Source organism: Rhincodon typus, chromosome 36 (assembly GCF_021869965.1).
Source record: "Rhincodon typus isolate 14 chromosome 36, sRhiTyp1.1, whole genome shotgun sequence".
In the NCBI taxonomy this organism is placed as follows: Eukaryota; Metazoa; Chordata; class Chondrichthyes; order Orectolobiformes; family Rhincodontidae; genus Rhincodon; species Rhincodon typus.
The window spans coordinates 10,406,094-10,425,219 of NC_063367.1; the positions used below are offsets into that span (position 1 = coordinate 10,406,094).

General features: G+C 40.2%; 1 protein-coding gene across 1 annotated transcript in view; it reads left to right on the forward strand.

Moving 5' to 3' along the window:
* The window catches only part of LOC109935430 (CD276 antigen-like), a 244,887-nt gene that overhangs the window by 62,470 nt on the left and 163,291 nt on the right, over positions 1-19,126 (forward strand). The gene's annotated exons all lie outside the window — the stretch shown is intronic.

Sequence of the window (19,126 nt, forward strand, 5' to 3'; positions counted from 1 at the left end):
ATGATTTGTGATCTTTGCCAAAATGCCTGGCTACAAACGGAAGGGAGAAAATAAAATTGGTCACCTTTAGATGTAACAACATTGCTAAGGCCTTCAACTGGCAAAGCAATCTTAAATGGGTATGTAAGTGGTTATCGCATGAGAGCTGAACCCATATCTGCCCATTCTTCTCCAATCTCTCATACATTCCCTCCTTCTTTTTGATACAAGGGCATGTTGGCATTTTGGTCTCGAAGATCTATTGAGAGAGCCTAGAAAGAAAACTTGTCCTATCCCCCATAAGAACATAATGTCAGTCATGGCTGAGTTGGTAACACCCTCATCTCTGGCTCAAAGTCTTGGGTTCCAGTGACTCGAGCGCAAGCATCTAGGCTGATGCTCCAGTGCAGCGCAATAGGCATGCTGCACTGTCAGAGGGTTTCACCTTCCAGGGAAAAGCATTCCAACTGAAGCATGAATACAAAAGATCATATTGTACCATTCCAAAGTGAAATGGGGAGGTTCTCCCCTGGTGACTGCTTTCAACCAGTGTCACAAAATAACTGTGAGATCTGGCCATGATTATGTTGTTATTTGTGGGACCTTGGAGAATGGCTGCCTCAACTTCCTACATTACAGCAGTGTCAAGAGCCTGTAAAGGGCCGCACTTTACTGAGTCACGAATAAATGCAAGTTCTTTCTTTGAGTTAACAGCGACTTGACAGCTCTTTAGCGGGTGCTTTGAGGCTGTCCTGTGCAAGCATATGTTGTGAGATATTAGCATTGAATGAAGTGTGGCAATATGAGCACGGTTCAGGATATGGCATTGCTGATCTCACCTGTCAGTGACACGCCTGGCTTTCCTTTTTCACTTCCTGCTCTGTTGGTCTGGCAAATGAAAAGCTATAGCATCTCTTTTTTGACACTGAATGCAGCCTTTGGATTTATTAAAACTGAAGCGAGCTGTCTGGAAGGGGAGGGGGGAATTTAAAAACGAATGACAATGGATTTGCAGGAGTTAGGAGTAGGCAAAAGTACATGAAAGGCCTTTTTAGTTTTCAGGCAAATTCAATCCAGGGCAACCTCCTCGGCCCTATACTTTGAAATTCTTTCTCTGCGCCTCCCTATTTAATTATGTAAAGTCTTCAAGACCCTGGAGCAACCTTGTGATAATGTCTCAGAACTGGGCATTAATATGCATAAGTAGCACAGCAAGAACAGAGTTAGAACAGAATACTCGATTAGGAACAACTCTCTGGAAGACTCGCATGAGCGCATGGATAGAGTAGTTCCTACTGCATGTGACTGTAAATCAGACTTTTCCCCCGGTGCCATAGTCCAGTTTAACATGTTGAGTCGAGTTTGTCAACGTTTGTAACGAGAAGGGTAATCGTAAGCATTTGGTCACACATTTCCTATCGTAAGCACTAGATGGCCAAACGCCAATTATAATGGAAAATGAGACAGAGAAGGCATTATGGAGGCCTGCTGATTTTTTTCGTTGTGGTCTGCTTGTTTCCAGTTTTTATGTTTGTCCAGCAGAAACTCAATTGGACATTTTTCTGTGAATTGTGTGAAAAATTTGTATTCAGTCAGAATATGATTTCTTCTTTTTGAAATCGGCTCATCACAGCTGATCCAGGTCTTACAGACTCCTTCTCGTGCACCTATTCCCTGGCATAAACTGGGGGTTGATCGTGCAACCTTCCATGTTTTAATGCTTCACTTCCAAACAGGACAGTGATTTCATTAATGTAAGCTGTCCAAGGCTTTGTTTTTGTACTCTGTTTCAGTCCAAGTTGAATGAGATGAATATCAGCCCATGTGGGTGCAAATGAAGAATGTCCAAATAACTTTGCCATTAGTTTTTTAAAGAATATGTTAAAACAACAGTGACGATATATATGATTTCATAAGCTGTAACAGACAAATATGTGAATACAGAGCAAAAAACTGAAAGAACCGCGGATGCTGGAAGTCTGAAACAAAAACAGGAATTGTTGGAAAATCTCAGCAGGTCTGGCGGCAGCTGTGGAGAGAAATCAGAGTTAATGTTTTGGGTCCAGTGACCCTTCTTCGGAACTCTGTTGCAGCACAGATGCTGCCAGACCTACTGAGATTTTCTAACCATTTCTGTTTTTGTTTCAAATATGTGAATGTGCTTTGTTCCACAGTCTATGGCAGGGATGTTGAACAGTGCCCAGGGACTTGGTGCAGTTTTGACTTGCCCTGGAAAAGGGGAACTATGATAAATCATGAAAATACAGATGATGATAAAAAGTCTTCAATTGTTCTGATTGCTGTGAAATTTGCCCCTTGAAGTTCCTCTATCTGAATCACTCCCTCATCACTAGCAGTGCCTTCAACCTCCTAGGCCCAACACTTTGAAATTCTTTCTCTGCCCCTCCCTATTTAATTATGTAAAGTCTTCAAGACCCTGGAGCAACCTTGTGATAATGTCTCAGAGCTGTGCATTAATATGCATAAGTAGCACAGCGTGAGCAGAGTTAGAACAGAATATTCGATTAGGGACAACTCTCTGGGAAACTCACATGAATGCATGGATAGATTAGTTCCTACTGCATGTGACTATAAATCAGAGCCTGCTGTATTAATGATTAGCATGAATAGCAGTATTCGATATTAATAATAAATAGTTAGATGGATTTACTACTGCCATTGAGAAGAATGAGTGGATAATCTGACTTGGCAATGATCTTGTATCAGATGCTGTAGAATCCATAAGGATGTATAACAAAGGGACAAGATACTGGTGAGAGTAGTCTATAAACTCCCCAACATCTGTTTTGTACATCAGAGAATAAATCAAGAAACAAATAGGGCATGTAAAAAATGCAGTGCATTAATCATAGGTAACTTTAATCTTCATACAGATTAGGAATATCCAATTAACAAAAGTTTCTGGAAGGATTCATAGAAAGTTTTCAGAATAGTTTCTTGGAACAATATGTCATGGATCCAACCAGGGATCATGCAATTTTGGATCTAGTACTGTAAAGTATTGAGGTTGGTTTAATAATAATCTTGGAGTAAAAGATCCCTGGCTAGGACAAGAGATCATAGCATAGTATAATTCAGCATTAAGTTTGAGAGTGAGAAACTTCGATTGGAAACAACTATGCCATACACAAATAAAGGTAATTAAATAGGAAATAAGGGTAGAGTTAGCTGGGAAAGGGGTTTAGTAGACAAGACAATGAGGAACAATAGCAGATGGTTAAGAAAATAGTTTATGATTCAGAGCAAAGATAAAGCCCATTGAGAAAGAAGGACTTTAGGAAGGGGAATAAACCAACCTTGGTTAACCAAGGAATTTTAGGATTGTTAGCAATCACTCACTAATGAATTTGATTATGAACCTGGGACATTTAAGGATCGCCAGCAATCAATTACTAACAAGTAAGATCATCCATCTAGGAAAGTCCGTTACACTGGTCATGGGTTTTGTGGGTCGTTGTGTGGCTGTTGAGTGTGATCCTACAGCCACATGTCCAACCACATTTGGCAGATGTTGCCAGGAAGTAGAATTGATCCTTGGCCTTGAATGTTGGTTCGTTTAAGGATAATATCAAATTGAAAGTGAAACATAAAATGTGGTCAAGACTAGTAACAAACCAGAAAGTTATAAAAGCCAACATAAGATAATCAAAAAAAAGTTTAGTTTCTCCCTCTTAATATCAGAGTAAACTAGCTAGTAATACAAAAAAAACATTTAAATACATAAAATTGAAAAGTGAGGCCAAAATGAACATAGACCCTGAAGAGAGTCAGGCTGGGAAATAATAATGGGGAGCCAGGAAATGACAAGAGGACTTGAAAGAATAGTTTGCATCGGTCTTCGTGGTAGAAGACACCAGTGGTAATTCAAAAATATGATGTAATCGAGGGACTAAGCAAAAGGGGGCATAGCAATAAATAGAGGAAATTTTATTAGGAAAATATACAAGGAAAGCTAATGGGGCTAAAGGCCATGGACTAGAAAGGTTGCATCCTGAGATTTTGAACAAAAGCTTCAGAATTAATGGCTGTTCTGATTATATTCTTCCAAGAATCCTTAGATTCTGGAAAAGTCCCAGAGGATTGAAAATTGTTAATGTAACACCCTTATTCAAAAGTGCAGGGAGATTAATAAATGGTAACCAGATAGCTTAATATCTATCGTTGGGAAAATGTTAGAATCCAATACTGGAGCTGTAATTTTAGGGCATTTATAAACACACAATACAATCAAGCAGAGTCAACATGGCTACTTAAAGGGGAAACCTACCTAATAAATTTATTACGTGGAGGTGCTGGAGTCGGACTGGGGTACACAAAGTCAAAAACCACACAACACCAGGTTATAGTCCAACAGGTTTATTTGAAAACACATGCTTTTCGAGTCACTCTCCTCCTTCAGGTGGTTCTTCAGCACCTGAAGAAGGAGAGAGACTCCTAAAGCTTGTGTTTTCAAATAAACCTGGGGAATAAATTTATTAGAATTCTTTGAGGAGGTAACAAGTAGGATATATAAAAGTGGAGACCAGTGGATTTAATATCTTTGGATTTCCAGAAGCCATTTGATAAGGTAACCCACAATAAGGCCACTTCATTAGATAAGAGCTGATGGTGTTGTTGGTAATGTTTTTGCATGGATAGAGGACTGGTTAACTAAAAGAATACAGAGCTGGGATAGAAGGGGCTTTTCCACAATAGTAACTAGTGGAGTTCTATAAGGACCAGTGCTGAGCCCACACAGTTGTTTACCATATATTACGAGGAAAATGAATGTACTAACACTAAGTTTGAAGATGGCGCAGAGTTTACAGAGGGATACAGACAGGTTAAGTGAAATGGCAACAACTTGGCAGTTGGTATATAACATTGAGATGTTGCATTTTGAGAGATTTTGCAATTTGGCAGGAAGAATAGAAGAGCTGAATGTTATTTGAATGGAAAGAGGCTGCAGAAAGCTGCAGCACCGAGGGATTTGAGTATTCATGTGCATGAGTCACCAAAAACTAGCATTTAACTTCAGCAGGCAATAAGGAAGGCAAATGGACTGTGACCATTATTTCATAGGGAATTGAGTCGGAAATGAGGGAAATAAATGCTGAAACAATGCAAAGTGTTATCACGCCCCAGCTGGATTACCATGAACCGTTTTGTTTTTCTTATCTAATAGAAGATATGCTGGCATGAGAGGCAGTCCATATAAGTTTCACTAGGTTGATCCTGGGCATTGAAGGATTTTCTCATGTGGGATGTTGAGTTTCTGCTTATTAAGCGGTTAGACGAATAGGGAGGACTTTCTTAAAACAGATATGATTAGTAGGGTCTTTGACAAGGTAAATGCAGTTAGGATGTTTCCTTTTTTTGGGAGAGTCTTGGACCAGCGAGTGTAATCTCAAAGTGAAGGTTTGCATGTTTAAAGCAGGGATGAGGAGGATTTTCTTCTCCTGAGAGGGTAGTGAATCTGTGGAATCCTTCAGCAGGGAGGGCTGACGAGGCTGGGTCATTAAGGATATTTAAGATTGAGATGGATTTTTAATCAGTAAGGGTAATGGTGAGAGGTAGGAAAGTGGAGTTGAAGGTTATCAGATCAGCCATGATTTCATTGAATGGCAGAACAGATTTGATGGGCTGAATGGCCTACTTCTCCTGAGATTTATTGTGTTAAAGTCCTTGAATAGTGCTTGGACTCAGCTGACTTTGTAGACACTGCTAGAAGACAAATCATTGTGTTTAAGTTCATTTATAATCTTGCAAGTACTTCATATTCAAGGAATGTCGGCAAAGGTCAGCATTTATTATCCACTTCTAATGCCTCACGCTCACTTTCCTGCCACTTCCTCATAACCATGATTCCCTACTGGTCAAGAATCTATCTCAGCCTTAAATATAAACAAGGACTCAACACTCATAATTCTCTTTTGGAAGGATTTCCTCAGAATCTCAATCCTGAGAGAAGAAATCTAGAAATCACTGCTAGAAATCTTCTGAGGAAGAGGACTCCAAATTTTAATGAAAGCATTGTGCAACATTAGTTTTAGTATGTTCATTAATGACCTCTCCTTACTGGGAGTTTCACATCATCATTTACTCCTAGTGGTTTAAATGAGCATGAAAATTTTCCCATTCAGCTCTCTATTAAAGCAGTTTTGATTGTCTCATCTTCCCCAAGACTGAATTAAGGTAATGATGATGAAGAACTTACTTGAGGAAGTGATAATATGTGACCTCTCTTCCCATTTTCATGGTTTACCTTGGCTGCACAATCAATAAATTCTAGAATTTCGCAGAGCTTGAAGGAGGCCATAAAGAAGAGTCACTGGACCTGAATAAGTTCTGAAGAAGGGTCATTGGATCTAAAGCATTAACTCTGCTTTCTCTCCAGACCCGTTGAATTTCTCCAGCAATTTCTGTTTTTGTTTCACTAGGATTATCCCCTGATATAATGGGATTGTCTTGTGAGCAAAGGTTAAACAGGTTGGGATGCTACTCATTCAGAGATAGTAAGAACTGGCAATGCTGGAGTCAGAGATAACACAGTGTGGAGCTGGAGGAACACAGCAGGCCAGGCAGCATCAGAGGATTTCTGAAGAAGGGTCCCAACCCGAAACATCAGCTTTCCTGCTGTTCTGATGCTACCTGGCCTGCTCTGTTCCTCCAACTCCATACTGTGTTATATCTGGGACTCTAGTTATTATTTAGAAGAATGAGTGATGATCAGTTGAAACATACAGGATTATTAAAGGGCTTAACAGGCTAAGTGCTAAGAGGATATTTTCCTTCATGAGAGAGTTGAGAACCATAGTCTCAGAATAAGGAGGCACCAATTTAAGACAAAGATAAGGAGGAATTTCTTCTCTCAGGATTGAGAGTCTGAGGAAATCCTTCCTAAAGAGAATTATGAGTGTTGAGTCCTTGTTTATATTTAAGGCTGAGATAGATTCTTGACCAGTAGGGAATCATGGTTATGAGGAAGTGGCAGGAAAGTGGGCGTGAGGCATTAGAAGTGGATAATAAATGCTGACCTTTGCCGACATTTCCTTGAGTATGAAGTACTTGCAAGATTATAAATGAACATAAACACAATGATTTGTTATGATTTGTCTTCTTCCTTATAGAGTTCCTCTCCTGTGTCTATGGGACAGTGTACCTATTCCTTTCTTGTCCAAGACAAATTGGATCTACCAACTATTCCCTCTCTGTAGTGGCAGCAAGTTCACCTATCCCAGCTTAAAAGTCAAGCGAGACTGTTTCTCAAGATATGGCGGGCATGGTTGTGTGCTAGAGATTGCATTTAGATAGTGATATTAATATAGTGATATGTTGCAGAGCTTTGCTGGAGCATTATGACAAAATGTAACACTGCGTCACATCAAGATGTTACAACCAATGGCAAATGTGAGGCCAAAGAGGTGGATTGGTTTTCAGTCCTTGCACACAATCCGGGAGAGTTTGCAACTTTTCCCTGGTGGTACTGCGGGAATATGCGGTGGTTTTACACTTGGGGACCATCCAGAGAACTGGGATGGATTCAGAATTCGCTTCCACTCTGTATTGTTGACTAATGATGTGAGGTGAGCCATGAATTGTTTGCTTTTTGCTGTTGGATAAACAAAGCTAATAATTAGTTCAAAATTCATGATGGATATACCACTTAGCCTGCTGTTGCAGTCTTCCATCAATTTTTGTGTCTGAGATGTCTCTGGTTTGGAGAAATTACCATTCACAGTATGAAGCAACTAAAAGTGCAGGAGTGGGAAGCATTAAATGTCTAACATAAATATGGTGTTATGCCTACCATAAAACATATTAACTCAAAGCAAAAAGCCTACATTCAATTTTAATTCCAATAGAAATGAATAGTAAACAAAGACTCAAGTAAATAAAATGTATCATTAACTTCCCCAAGATTATAGTCAATCCAATTTTATTTAATTTGAACTTAAAACCTCCGAATGTCTTGGTGCTACTATCTACTCATTGACCACCAGCTGCTGCTATCGTGGTGATCATCGGGTCGTTCTAAATTAAAGACTAAAGGATGTTTCAAACTTGCCACCTCTCCGACTCTCATTCCTCCTTTAAGACATTCTTTCAAATCTATTTCATTAACCAAACCTTGTGGTGACCTTCGATCCAGGAGCAGTACAGTAAAGGGACATTTTTAATTTCCTTGAAATGCCAGTGGAATCTGAAATTGGATTAAAGAATACTCGCAAAGGAACAGTTAAGAGTTTTCATCAGTTATAAAGGGATCAGTTGTAATTTTTCTTGGCTAATAAGAAATATCAGTCCATGTGTCCTGAAGACCCATAACCTGGATGCAGTGCCGACTGGGAGGAAGCTGAGAAAGAAATGTTATAGTCGGATACAAAGGAGAGCTGGAGAGTGTGATAGTGATCAGCACATGAGAAGACAAACTTCCTGCTATAAAGAACAAAGGAGAGCTGCAGAAGAGAGAACATAGGCATATTTACAAGGAGTTATGTATGATAAAGCTAAACAGGACAGATATCTGACGATAGGGAAACGGACAATTTGACTGCTCCTGGTTCAGTTCTGCCAGCACTGTCCAGACAGTGTAACTGGATGTATTAAAATGGCTTTATACAGTCTCTCAGGAATCCATCACATCCATTTTTTTTTCTGTATAACTCTACAGGAGTGTGCATTTTAGGTGACAGCAAAGTTTGGCAACCTCAGATAGAATATGGTTGGAGGTAAATGTAATTCAAGAGCCAAATTGACTGAGTGAAAAGATGAGATAACAGGTGAGTTGAAGAACTTTGGGGCATCTTGTGGTGTGATACATCTGCCGGGAGTGATGTGCGTGTCTGTGACTTTGTAAAATATGGTTTTGTTGTATAGCGAAATTAACTCTTTTTATGGATCGTGCGCAGGGTAATTCAGGATAATTTGTAAAAGCCGAAAGAATGCTGTAAATCAGAATCAAAAACAGAATTTGCTGGAAAAGCTCAGCCGGTCTGGCAGTATCTGTGAAGAGAAACCAGAGTTAATGTTTCAGGCCCAGGGACCCATACTCAAAGAGTTCTTCGATAAATCTTGGGTACTTTTGGTTTATGCTTATCCAGTGATGATTGTAACACTGTCCTGATGTGCCTCACTGTTCAAATATTAGTGTTATTCTGAGACACCATGGGACTCATACTGATTTCAAAGGGCCATGTAAATCCAGGCTGTTGATATTGTACATCAAGGAATTTGATACAGGTTATGAGGAAAGATTGGGAATCATGACCTTGTTAAACTTGGAAAGGAACTATCTGGAATGTGATCTTTTCAAATATTCAAAACAGTTAATGAGGATGAAGAAAATAAATCTGTCATTTTATGTTTTGAGAATTGGACAATGAACATGGGTTCACACTTTGAATGGGTATATCAGGAACCTAATTCTCATACACTAGAATTTTTAGAAGTGAAAACTTTCAAATAAATTAGAGAATTGATTTGATAGGGTCATAGAGGTCTGCAGCACAGGGAAGGGCCCTTTGGCCTATTGTATCCATGCTGGTCAAAAACAACCACCAGACTATTCTAATCCCACATTAGGTGAATTGAGACTCCATCTACTGTGGTGATTTTAAAATGGAACGAATGACATTCTTCATTCATAGACATGGAATCGTAGAATTCAAAGAATAGAATCCCTACAATGTGGAAACAGGCCATTTAAGCTCATCCAGTTCCTCAGCAAGGTCCGATCCTCAGAAGAACATCAAACTCAGACCTACCCCCCCTACCTTATCCCTGTAACCCTGCATTTTCCATGGCTCACCCACCTCGCCTGCACCTCCCTGGACACTTTGGATTGGCCATACTAAATTGTCACCGAACCTGCACATCTTTGGACTGTGGGAGGAAACCGGAGCACCCGGAGGAAAGCCACGCAGATGCGGGAAGAATGTGCAAACTCCACACAGACGGTCGCCCGAGGGTAGAATCGAGTCTGGGTCCCTGGCATTGGCTAACCACTGAGCCATAGTTTGTTATGTATTCCAAAGCAATCCTAAACTATATGAATGATTAAGTTTTCTTATAAATCAACTTAATATAACCAAGCACAGCAAGACTGTGATCTGGTGCAGATAATGCATTTAATGTCAATTAGCATGCTTAAAAATCCATAAAACCTGCATAAGGAAGTAACTAGCTGTATCTGTGTTGGTGTTCAATACACAACTCAGCTCATCACTTCTAATCCCATTTCCCTACACTTTCCATCTAAAATTTTATATTATTTTCAAATTTTACAGTGTGCAACTCAACTTCTCACATCCATCTTGGCATGAGGCAAGTTGAAGAGCTGAAGGAACCATTTGTGCTTGAGGGCACAGGAGATGTATGGCTTCAAACTGATGTGGGTCTTTTATATAAATGCTGCGTTTCTGATATTTTTGTTGCATTTCTGTCCCCAGCAACTCATTGGGAGTCTTTCTTTTCCACAATCACAGCTTCAAGACTCAGCAGTGAATAGGTTGAGGATAGGGTGAAGTTATATATAGATTTACGCTCCTAGTTAGTACTCTTGTCTATAATCGGATGATGAGTGCATTAATGTATTCCGAGTCAAATAACATAACTGATTGCCATGATTAAGTGCAAACATTGGTGCAGCAGTTTACTTGGACCTGTTATCAAATGTAGTTCTTATTAATAGTTATCTTTATTTCCAGTAATCACTGCAAACATCTCCATATCACTCCACAAACAGGTGCCTTTATCAATGCATTTGTTTGCCCTTGTGCACTGTGCCTCTGACTGTTCTCACAATTCATTAATCTTTGCAACGTCTCCATCGTAAATTTTACACGGGTTCTAGATATCTGACGTGCTGCTAATTTTGGAGAAGGCTATTTGAGTGATAAATTAGCTTATTTCAGGGCAGTGACAGTTAATGACTCTTCACCTGAAGAAGCCTTGCAGAGATTGTGGCTTTGAAATTTTAGTCTTTAACAGGAATCATGCATGCAGCATAGAATAGTCTGCTTGGAGCTCCAGTAGTTAGTGTTCTGCTTCTGATTTTTCGCTGCAGCTTTTAGAATATAGCCATCGCTGTTGAAATCTTCAAGATCCTAAAGAGATACTTCTGACAGGTTGAGGTAAAAATATTTCTTTGGTTTGGGAATGACATGAGTTTAATGTCTCTTTCATTTTCCACATTTTTTTTAGTGCTCCAGTTTTGGGCTAGTATAATAGCCAGTGTCCATCTACTTTACCCCAAAGACAGGTGCAGTATGTAGGGGAAAGAGGTCATTCTGTGTGTAGCTTTTGAAAAATTGTTGCAGATCAATTTGACACAGACAGGAAAGGTTTAGAGGGAAATGGGCTGTATGCAGGCAAGTGGGATTAGCTTAGTTTGGGAAACCTGGTTGGCATAGACGAGTTGGGCTGAAAGGCCTGTTTCCATGCTGTATGAATTTATGACTCTTAGACTGATCATAATGGCTGCTCCCTGAGCGGGGTAAAATTCTCCATCTACTCAGAATGCAGCAATGTTTCCCCTTGACCTGTTCCGGGTTATTTGGGTTGTAAGCATCACAAAAAAAGGCATCATTTTCAGAAAATGCTTTTCTGGAAAATTTATACAAGTGTTGTCCTGTCTTTGAGGTGGTACACTTAAAACCAAAACTCTCGAGCTCCCTCAGGGTGACCTGGTAGCTCAGCGGTTAGCACTGCTGTCTCACAGTGCCAGGAAACCCGGGTTCGATTCCATCCTCGGACGACTGTCTGCATGGAGTTTGCACGTTCTCTCCGTGTCTGCGTGGGTTTCCTTTTGGGTGCTCTGGTTTCCTTCCACAGTCCAAAGATGTGCAGGTTAGGTGGATTGGCCTTGCTAAATTGCTGTATAGTGTCCAGAGATGTGCAGGCTAGGTGGATTAGCCATGGGAAATGCAGGATTACAGGGTTAGGCCATGGGGGTGGATCGGGGTATGTCTGGATGGGATGCTCTCCAGAGGGTTGGTTTGGACTCGATGGGCTGAATGGCGTGCTTCCAAATTGTAGGGATTCTATGATTCTATGATTCTCTCTTGCCAATAGCACTGTGGGTGTACAAACTTGAGCTAGACTGCAGTCATCCAAGAAGGCAGTTCATCTCCAAGTTCTTGAGGATGCCAACATCCCAAGGACAAATTAGAAGATCTGTAAAGAATAAAATGTGCAGAATTACTGGCAAGAGGCGGGAGAATGGCACACGGAGCATTGCTTATTCGGAGTGTTAGTGCACATATGTTGGGCTGAATGGCCTCCTTCTGTGCTGCATCAATTCTGTGATTTTGTGAAAATGATTAAATACAGTGGTGGAAGGAACTCTCCAGTAATATCGTCCACTGGTGCTCCTGCTGAACTCTTCCTCTGGAGAAATCATTCCCTCCATTAAAAGCAGTGTGAAACAAGGGAGTACAGCCTTAAAATTAGGGCTAAGCTGATGAGGGGTGATGTCAGGAAGCATGTCGACAGACGAAGGGTGATGGAAATCTGGAAGGCTCTTGCTTCTCAAAATGCTGTTGAGGTTGGGAGAGGGGTCAATTGAAATTTCCAAACTTCAGATGGAGTTCTAGTTTGTCACAGGATTATCAAACTAACAAGTGTGGATTTTTAAAACGGATTATGTCATGGGATGTGGGTGCCACTGGTGGGGTCAGAATTTGTTGCCTGTCCCAAATTGCCCGTGAACTGACTTTCTTCCCCGACCAGTTCAGTGTGCAGTTGAGAGTCAACCACATTTCCACTAGTCAGGACCTATGTGTAGGCCAGGCCAAGTAAGGAAGGGAAATTCTCCCTAAATAGATGGAGATCTGCCATGACTTAATTGAATGGCAGCACAGTCTTAAGGGCCAAATGGCCCATCCCCATTCCTATAAACTTTACTAGTTGCATTTAACAATGACTACGATTCTAAATCTTCCAACTCAATACCAACTTATGTAGGTGCTCAAGGCAGCCCTGTATTAGAAACAAGTGCTGTAGGAACTAACTTAATGTGGAAGAAGGAGTGGAGAACAGACTTGCATCTTGATGTTTAGACAACAGTTGCTTAACAGACAGACAAATCACAGGACCAGCTGATCTGAAAAAAATATAGCTAAAGAACTCAGCTGTTTTTCATACCTAATTTTAACTAAGTCACTTGAAGAATTAACTGTGGAAAAGCCTTGCAGAGGGAGAGAGACACTTGAGAGAACAAATTAGAATTAGGTTTTACTGTAGCATGTACGCAAGTACAAAAGTACAGGAGTGGAGTGAAAAGTGTACAGTGTCATCCCACACAATGCCATCTTAGGAACAAAGTAAAAACTGAACTGCTGATGCTGTAAATCAGAAACAAAAAGAGAAATTGCTGGAAAAGCCTAGCAGGTCTAGCAACATCTGTGGCGAGAAATCAGAGTTAACATTTCAGGTCCAGTGACTTTCCTCAGAACAGGGTCACTGGACCCGAAATGTTCACTGATTTCTGTCCTCACATGCTGCCGGACCTGCTGAGCTTCTCCATAAATTTCTGTTTTTCTTAGGTACAAAGTACAATCTTGGGTAATAAAATAGATTAGGTACAAAAATAGAGAAATAAAGAAAAAAGCTAAAAGTCCTACATTACAATTCTTCATAGTATAAATTAGGAAAATAAAGAAATAAAGTCAAAAGATTAACATTACAGTCCTTCTATAGTTGGCAGTCACTCTGTTTGTACATGTGGTCTTGCTTTCCCTGCGCTGGGCCAATCCCTCCCAGGCTGGCTATCCCCTGCGCTGGGCCAATCCCTCCCAGGCTTGCTAGCCACTGATTGCCGTTTGTGACAAGCTGATCCACACTGGGCTCTAGTCCACCGACTGTTAGCCACCTCCCTCTGGGCTCAGTAGCATCACATTGAAGTCCTTTTTGAGTCCATTCATAACACTGCATTTTATTGTGACCAACCCATTATTATACTTAAGAATTCAAACATTGAGTGTTGCTGAAAAGGACACATTTTTGTTCAGTCAGCACCCTGTTCTCGTACATTGTAGAATGTGGTTTTCCCTTTACATTGGTCATTTTTGTCAAATGTTCTGATGAGCCCAAGATTAAAACTTGGATGGAACATGTCTTTTATCAGTGATACCCTTGTCCTGTACAACCAAACAACAGCTTAAAGGTATCTAAAAGGATACATGAAGTTGAGGCTTATTCAAGAAAAAATGCAAGAAAGCTACTTAGAAAAGAAGCACTTATTTATACAGCATGACAAGAGGCTGTTGATTAATTTGAGCTACGGTTGGCATGGGGATGCAGTGGAAACTGTCAGTTGTCAATCTTTGCCCAGGTTGAGTTTAATCAGTTAACAGATCAACTTTGATCACCCAGATTCAGACTATCGGGTTTGCATTGTCATTCTAGATCATGGCTGATCATCTCCTTTATGCCATTTTCCAATACTATTCCATATTCCCTAATGCCCTTAGTTTGCAGAAAACTATCCATCTCTGTTTTGCATGTCCTTTTCTTTCTTTTAACGCTTTTGCAAATAATAATGCAACTCCGAAGGAATAAATTCACTGAGAAGTTAGCTAACAAATTGATAAATGAATTGAAACCAAAGTTGGAGGCAAATGTTGGCACGATACTGAAGTGTAGCGCACCAGAGATGAATTCTAGCCTATCATTTCAGGTCAATGATTGTTCAAGTTCAAAAATATTTTATCTTTCGGCTTTGTTCTGTAAACCTGGTCAGGATGCAACTATGTCAGTGGCATGGTGAGTAAAATTCAGACCACACAAATGCAAGGCGATGAACCTTTCTAGCAAGTGAAGGTTTTATCCTTTCCCTTTCATGTTTGATGGCATAATCATTGTCTGCTTTCTTACCACTAACATCTTGGGGATCACCATTGTTCAGGAGCTCCCTCCCCAGTAGCACTTTGGGAGTACCTACACAACACAGACTTGCAGCAGGTCAAGAATCAGGCTTATGGTCATAAACTGGAAGGCAATTAAGGATGGGCATCAAATGCTGACTGGGCCAATGTTGTGTTCACGAATAAAGAAAAATTTTGTTGCACTTCCAATAGAATTAAACATCACCTAGCTTTAGAGCATAACTTTGTCTCTAAGTCAGATTTGGTTGTGAGTTCAACAGGACTTTTTTTGCAGTACTGAGGAACTGCAGCATTGTAAGAAGTGCCTACTTTTGGATCTGCTTTTCACCTGACACCTGTGAAAGGAGTAAAAAGAAACTTGGACTTAACCTTTTATATCCCTGGAGCATCTCAATGCATTTCTGTTTGTGAATTATCTACTGCAGCACAGTCACTATTACTGCATAGATGGTTATGAGAGATACCAGATTCTATTTGAAGAAAAGGAGCAAGTTTTCTGTTTCCAAGGTAATGTTCTTCTCTCAAGCCTCACCACCTGGAATCTAATGAATGGGTCATTCCATTGTGTGATAGTTTGCGATCTTGCAGTGTACAATTTGGCTGTATATGTCATCTACACAATGCTATTGGTTTTGCTTTCTGGAAAGCGTTTGCTGAAGGTGGGATTATCAATGAAATGTCCACTATGATCTTCATTGCAGAATGGGACAGCAAATACTGGTATCCTCCAACGATGCCCATTTCCCAAGAATGAATTTTTTTAAAAAAGTAGAAATTAATTCCATAAGACCATAAGGAATAGGAACACTTAGGCCATTGAGCCTCTCGAGTCTACTCTGCCTTTCAATAGGATCATGGCTAGTCTGATGTTCTTCATGTCCACCTTCTTGCCCCTTCCCCATAACCCTTGATTCTCCCACTGATCAAGACTTTATCCATCTTAGATTTAAATATATACAAGGAGTCTGCTTCCATACTCTCTCTCACAAGGAGTTCTAAAGGCACTCAACCATCTGAGAAAAGTGGGGAGGTGATGGCCGAGTGGTGTTTTCACTGGACTATTAATCAAGAGACCAGTCTAATGTTCTGGTGACTTGGGTTTGAATCCCACCACGGTAGATGGTGGAATTTGAATACAATAAAAATCTGGAAATGAGAATCTAAGGATGATCATGAATCCATTGCTGACTGTTGGGGAAAAAACCCATCTGGTTCACCAATGTCCTTTAGGGAAGGCAACTACCATCCTTACCTATTCTGGTCTACATGTGACTCCACACCCACAGCAATGTGGTTGACTCTTAACTGCCCTCTGGGCAATTAGGGATGGGTAATAAATGCTGGCCTAGCCAGGAATACTCTCATCCCGTGACTGAATGCAAAAATAAAGAAATCCCTCCTTATCTCATTCTTAAATTGGCGCCCCTTTATTCTGAGTCAAACGTTTTGAGTTCAATATGAGCTGAAGAATCATCATCCATTATGGCAACTGTAGCTGCCATCCCTAAATCTCATCAAATTTACCAAGCATGTTTATTGCGCAGGAAAACTGCTAAATAATTTTATAGCAAAGTTATTTTCATGGAGCAGTTTAGCTTTACTGATTTTATGGATGATAAAAATCCTACAATTATGATGACTCCCCCATGGTTACCCCTTCTCTTTGGTACTGTTTATGTTGCAGTGCTGAAAGCAAAACCCTCTCCCATTGTTAATAGTTGCTTTGCTTCAACAAAGAAACAAGCACAATATTGCATTCAATTTATACAGAAGACACAGCTGAATCAAAGTCAATAAATGCAAAGCAAGAAAGGAATATTTGCATTTGTAGCAAACTTTCACAACCTCAGCACCTCCTGAGGCATCTCAGCGGCAATGATTACAACAGTCAGGTGTGTTTGAAATGTAATGTCAGAATTGCTGGAACCCAGCTTGTATGCAGTGAGCTCCCACAAACAGCTAATATGTTCGTGACCAAATAATTTCTCCTTGTGATGTTGCTTGAGGGATAAATATTGCCTAGGAAACTAGAGAGAACATACCTGCTCTTTCTAAATAGTGCCATGGCATCTTTTATACCCCTTCCTTATAAATCAAAGTTCTGAACCAAAAGCAGAAATTGCTGGAAAAGCTCCATAAGTCTGGTAGCGTCTGTGGAGATAAATCAGAGTTAATGTTTCCGGTCGACTGACACTTCCTCAGAACTGATGGTGGCAATTTAAATAAAGAGTCATTTTCCTAGCTACCATCAGTTCTGACGAGGGGTCTCCGAAACATGAACCGAAACGTTAACTCTTGATTTCTCTCCTCATTTGCTGCCAGGCCAGCTGAGCTTCTCCAGCAATTTCTGTTTTTGTTTTCTGATTTACAGCATCCACACTTCTTTTGGTTTTTAAATCGAAGTCCAGCCTGCCTTAGCATCTCAATCAAGGGCGGCATCTCCAATTATACTGCACTACTCCAGGCACCCCTGGGAGTTTCAATCTGCATTGTGTCCTGGTCAATATTTATCCTTCAGCCAACATTAACAAGTAAACAAATTCTGTGGCCACTATCACATGGCTGTTTGTGAGACCTACATTCCAACTGAGCATCACACTTCCTACGTTTGCATTACAATATTAGCTGTAAAGCTCATTGGGATATGATGCTGAAAAGAAGATCTGTTGCCAAAGCTTTTACTTTTCACTTATTAGGACAAATGCAAGAATGCCAAAATTTGAATAATCACCACAATTTATACTATAGGAGAAAAGGATAATGATTGGTTAGCAATGTCAGCTCTGTGGTGTTGCCATGGAGAAATCAGAGTTCAAATACGGCATTCTTGTGTTTGTCCTGATCAGTGAAAGAGGAAATCTTTGGGAATGTGTCTCTCTCTTTTTTGGGATATCGTGAGCGCACAAAAGACCCAACATAAATGCAAATCTTGTCTCTTTGTATTGTCTGACATTTGCGAATTGGATCAGATTGTCTGTCTTAACAGTTCTGATCTCTTATGTTTACAAGGTTCATTGCATTCTGCAACTGCAGGTTGGGTTTGTGATCCTAAAATTCCATCCTAAAGATTGGTTACTTATACTGAGCCTTCAGTTGGCCTGTGTTAGTTTGCCTGCTGTATTACTAATTCAACATGTTAAGCCTCAAATTTATATCTCATGATTATTTGCACAGCGTGATTACTCTGGTTCCTGATATGCTTTGGCAAATTTACTTTTGATTTCCAATGACCCTGTAAGACTTGCCATCTAATTCCAACACAATTTCAGAAATGTGCAGGGTTCTGAGGTACTTTTCAATAGTGCAATATTGGACCCACAGAGGGAAAATTTCTGAACATTGCACATTTGAGGGAAATTGGAGAACTGCATGGTCAGGGGAACAATGTGCTGATCATCCAGTGCTAAGGACTGTGTATCCGTTCAGACTATTCACACCATGAGCTAATTCGAATCTATGATCGACCAAGACATCGGGATTCGAACCAGATGTTCAGTTCAGTGTTAAGTGTTTGGTTTATGAGCCGAGAATGGTCGGATAATCTCTAACTTGCTGATATCTATAAGCTGGGCTTTGGTATTGAGACCTTTGTTTGTTCAGTCTTCTAATGTTTTAGAAAGTCTCCAGCTGCTGTGTCATTTGACCATGTCTGTATATTAAAGGTGTGCATTAATACTGTTGTGTTCTCATGCACCTGGAGAGTCAAGTCAACAGGCTGGGGATGAGGGCTGACAAATTTTAGTGCTGTTTCAAATTTATTGTCTTCTGAGGACAAAAAACAAATGTCAACACCAGCCTATTCAACTTGCTCTACGTTATAAATTGATGGAACGTAAAAAAGCCTGATGCTTATGGTGTCTGTACAGTTTCTCATTAGCAGATGGTTTGAAATGCTCTCAAAGAGGGATTAGTATCTTTTACAAAATTGTAGGGAAGAGTTATTTTTAATTTTTTTAGTATGAAAAGGATACATTGTTGGCAAGAACAGTTCATAAGAAACAGTGCATTGAAATTGTCCTTAAAATTAAATTTATGTAATTTAGGTGCATTTACAGACTGCTTCCATCTCCATAGAGTCAGACCCTTCAGTCCAGCCAGTCCATGCTGACCATAATCCTAAACTAATCATTTCTACCTCCCTGTGCTTGGCCCATATCCATCCAAACATTTCTTATTCGTGTACTTACCTAAATATCTTTTAAAGGTTGCCACTGTACCTGCATCCACTACTACTTCTGGAAGTTCATTCCACACATAAA